Source organism: Dermacentor andersoni, chromosome 5 (assembly GCF_023375885.2).
Source record: "Dermacentor andersoni chromosome 5, qqDerAnde1_hic_scaffold, whole genome shotgun sequence".
Taxonomy (NCBI): domain Eukaryota; kingdom Metazoa; phylum Arthropoda; class Arachnida; order Ixodida; family Ixodidae; genus Dermacentor; species Dermacentor andersoni.
Genome location: NC_092818.1, coordinates 71219592 through 71224285, shown reverse-complemented (window position 1 = coordinate 71224285; position 4694 = coordinate 71219592). Strand labels below are relative to the sequence as shown.

General features: G+C 42.7%; 1 long non-coding RNA gene across 1 annotated transcript; it reads right to left on the bottom strand.

Moving 5' to 3' along the window:
* Positions 1-2258: 2258 nt before the first annotated feature.
* On the bottom strand, positions 2259-4433 carry LOC126530768 (uncharacterized). Its single transcript, XR_007599505.3, has 3 exons — positions 4362-4433; positions 3132-3408; positions 2259-2371 (listed from the first exon to the last, which is right to left on the bottom strand). It is a non-coding gene; the product is annotated as an uncharacterized lncRNA (long non-coding RNA).
* Positions 4434-4694: the final 261 nt, after the last annotated feature.

The following is a 4694-nucleotide window of genomic DNA, read 5'->3' as shown; positions in this document are numbered from 1 at the left end:
GTCTTTCGGAGACGCCTTGCTTAAAGAATCACCTTCGCAAGACCGGAAAAGAATTGCCGTTGTGGTATATTTCCCCAAGATTTCCCCAATGTAAAACATATGGTTCTCTAGGACCCCATTAAGATGTGGGGAACTGTAAAACGCTGGAACAGGGAACATCGCGGATGCACTTGGTCACTTACAATAGTGGTGCTTTGCATCAGATACCACTTTCATGTCGTAGATAGTGCGTAAGACTAGTAGGACAGTGCATAGAAAGTGCGTAAGACCACAGTCTAAGCACTGAAACAAAGTTAACAAACACGCGATGTCTGTCCAACCCGGTATTACAGCACGTGATGATGCATGGATCTGTTCGAAAATTGCTGCGTTGTTTCGAGGCATAACAAAGAGCTGATAAGAATATCACCTGAAACTGATAAAGGGGACCAGCTTGCCTTGTATTATATAAGCGTTCATGCGGGTGTTTTTTTGTGAAAGAAACAAATGCCATGTGTTGCCATGACTGATTAGGCGTGTTTCTTGGTCTATTTCATATATACGTGGGTGGTTTTCTTAGACGCGGGACAATTTTTTGATTGCCTGCGGCAGAGCACAATTCTACTGCACGGACTATATTACTCGAAAAGGCGGATATCACATCACATGAACTGGAATTTGAAAAGCATAATCAGCCTAACTACAAAGTTTCACTAATAAGATTTTCATATAATTACTTTGCAGTAGAAAGTGAAATTTATGAATCGTTTTTAGGGAGTTCTCAAGGCATCAACTTTCACAACATTTGGAGTCAATCATAAGGACGATACCTCAGCTTCGAGTTAGTTATTCCCAAAGCTACACTAATTATATTTTCGTGTAAGAACATTGCGGTACATATGAAAATTTAATAGTTGTAGCTGGTGAGCTCTCAAGGCGTCCCCTTATATATGAACGACTTTTGATGAAAATACTTTAGCTTCGAGATAGTCATTCCTAAACTCTTTTGTGAAATAGGTTGGTGTTTGAGTTATTTTTGTGCTGCAATATATAAAACAGGGGCTTGAAAAGGAATTAGGTGGAACAACAGCTCCTTTTGCCTCGTGTTGACAGCGCATATCTCGAAAGAGGTGTCGCGTTCATAATTAGTTATAAGTGGCACAAATTTTGCCTTACAAACTCGTCGGCTACAATTCATGAATTGAAATATGTGCCGCAAATAAATTAGTTACAAACTTAGTTACCGAAACATTGCTAATTAGTCAATTACGCATTTCCCCTTATTGTCATAGTAATGTACGTCTCTTCTAGCAATGAACAGAGTTAGAGAAATAGGATTGTGCAATCTGCCACAGGAAACTTTTTAAATTATGTTTCGTCTGGAAACAGCCGGCATATCCCGATTTTTAACAAATATGTTTGAAATTTGGCGTTTCCGTGCGTCCTACTCTCTGTGCCTGTATCAAGTATGTTAGGTTAAAAACAGCTATGATGTAGAGTTGAACTGCTTAATAGCGGGCAGACAAAGGAAGCCTCAACCTCGAGCCAACATGTCGACAAAGGGACTTTCACTGATGAAGAGCTGTGACTCCCCTTGGTGGAACTTTGGTTCCAGGCTGAGGCTACCCTTGCGAGACCACTGTGAATAACAATTAATAAAAAGGGATATGCTAAATACTGCATGTATGCTTTAACACATGATTAGCTACCTTACATGAGATCTCCGACCACTAGCTCACGGCACAATTGAGCCAATGGTAGGCCTACGAACGGGTAGCATGGAGTAAGTAAAAGATGGTGGTGAGGGAACTGGCACCAGCTCGTGCACCCATGCTTTATTTCCCCTGCTAGGGAGACGTCTACCGTCTTGTGTGGGTTAAGCGATACGCAGGGGGGGGGGGGGGAGGTAGCGAACTTTCGGTACTCTGCGTATGCCCTGTGGTGCCGAGCATGAAGTCATCAGTTCGATTCCCTGCCATGGTGGCTTCCTTGTGATGGAGCGAAACACCAAAATTTTAGCCTTGTTTGTCTTTTGTTTGCGTCAGAAAACCCCGGCTGCTTCAAGCGAACCCGGAGTGCTCGCAACGCTGGCTTCGTAATCCAGTGTTGGTTTAGGACATGGACCCCCACGAATGAATCAGTCGTAATTTTGGTGTCATACGACTGCAACTTTTCTGAAGGAGGTACCTTGTTATTTAGATTCTACAAATAGTTGAGCTTCTTTTTAACAGTAGGGAATGTCATATCAAGGTTCAAGAATGGGTGGAGTGCAACGCAAGCATTATATTTAAACTTTTATTCAACTTAAATACTGATTCGTTCATTGGTGTAAATGGGATGAGACTTGTAGGCTGCAATGGAATCGCAGAGCATCGACTCAACGGTCAGGTACCTGTAAAAAGAAAGCATATTTCATTAGAATTTTCTTATGAAGTAAAAACATGGCAAATGCTGCATGTGTAGTGGTCGTTCTGCTATATCAAGAAATCGTGATCACTGTTTCGTTTAGAAAAAACGAAGCCCTCCAACAAAAAGCAACAATTTCTTGGCAATCAATGGTGAAGTCTACTCGTCTTTTTTGTTGTTGTTGTTAATATAAAGGAGCCACACGTGCTTTCGCTTTACCTAGCGGCTCTCATGGTAGCTGTATTGTAGTGAAGACCTTTATTATGCAGCTTTCGGTAGTTTATATCACGCTACTATGTCGACCTTATGTTCCTGATGGGAAGCATTTTCGTTCCTTTCATGGCTCTCATATTTATGCTTATGCCTGAAGTTCCCAGTCCCGGCATGTTTAAAGCTATTCTGATAATGTATCTGATGATTTTGAATACACGACGACAGTGTAAAACAGGTGCATTTCCTCCACAATTCATTTCACAGTACATTAAAACGTTATCCTCTGCGCGAGATCTTGCATGCGCTGGAAGAGCAGAGGATGACACCCGTGAAATGTCCTCCACCAGGTATTAGAGATGGTTTTATTCAAACAGCGGAAAAATTGGCGCGCATGTGCTATTCGTTTGCAATATTGCGAAGTTGAGGAAATCTGTTGCCGATGAACTGAGTGCTATGAAACACCGATGCATGCGCAATTTATCAGCTCGCGAAACTGCATTGAGAAAGCGCGAGTAATGATTGAATGTGCATACCTGGTTGGAATCGTGTCAAGGTCAGGAAGTCGGAGTGGAAGCGTTGGGTTCAGCCCCAGAAGCCGCCCCCGTAGCCACCACCGTACGAGCCGCCGTAAGAACCGCCGTAGGATCCACCATACGAGCCACCGTATCCGCCACCGTAGCCTCCACCGTATCCACCGTGTCCACCGTATCCACCGTGGCCGAAATGACGACCGTACTTCTTGGCTTTAAGGTGACTGATGAGACCACCGTAGGCGACCGCTACAACGACGCAGATCACAAGGAGAGCAAGCTGTGAATAGAAAAAGGAACGTTAAAGCATGTACAATCATATATACATACACACTAGCTATAAAAAATGCAACAGAACTTGCGACAAAGTAAAACAAATGAATAAACACTGGCTTGTTGTGGCAATGCATATAGACGAAGCTTGGTGATCTGCCTGTCCCTTTAATTACGCAATAAAATTTAAGTATTCACCTTCCCCAAAGACTGTACTACCGTTTGGGTTGACACGTTAAACTGCGGCGAGCTTGATTACTGAACTACCTGCGTCAAATGTCCTGCATGACTGTAGCGAAGTAATATGAAATTACTTCGCTTTCATGATTTTTTCGCTTCAAGTGAAACAGAATAAGAAAAGTGGAATACTGCTTGGGAAAATCAAACCATTTACTGTAATCTGAACTCTTAAATAACAGCCGTATTTACAGACTCCTGTCAGATTTAGGTTATTGCATCATGTGGCAATGTTTATATTATAAAAGGCAAGCTTCACGCAATGTTCAGTATAATCGCCCGTGTGTCATGGTCGCATACACAGTGAACATGATAAAGGCGCCGAGATGAGTTTGATATGAAATACGCCTGTTTTATGGCTGTGTCTGGCCATCAGTAGCACATCTATTAGTACCTGTAGTATGGCCGCATAACAATCGTCATTTTAATATAATGATGGCAAAGTGTGTCACCTCTTTTCATTAGCGTGGATAATTATCGCAAACTGCCCTAACAGCTTTAATAACAACCTGCCATTCTTCGCGGCCGCTTCGTTCGTAAAGAATTTTTCTCGGCTTTTCTTCGTCGAGTCTTTGCCTTGCCTCTTCCGTGACCTTGCCTACTTTTGTTACAAACACTGTGAAAAACTAGCTAATAAGGTAATGAAGTAGCTACTTTGCTTTCACAAAAAGAGAAACGAAACTGAAAAACACGCTCTGAAAACAAGGCGTTAGACAAGCTTACCAAAGTCCTCATGTTGCTTCCTGTGCTCTATAAGATCATCAATTGGTACACCCGTTCTGTGTGGCGTGCCTGTAAAGCTTTTATACAACCGCTTTCAAAATTTCTCGGGAAGCCCCTTTTCTGTGACGTAAGGCAGCCCAAGTTTTCCCGCAGCGCTGCTTCTCATTGGTGATTTTATGTTGCTCCATGGTGAGCCATGCGGCACTGGTCCTTGAGCTATTAATTTAGCTCACACCAACAAATTCCCCACAACCTTTGGCCCCCAAATGTCTTTTCATACATTAGTCCCAAGCTGTGTGATACTAAATGTGTCTGTCGTTGCGTTTTGTCGGG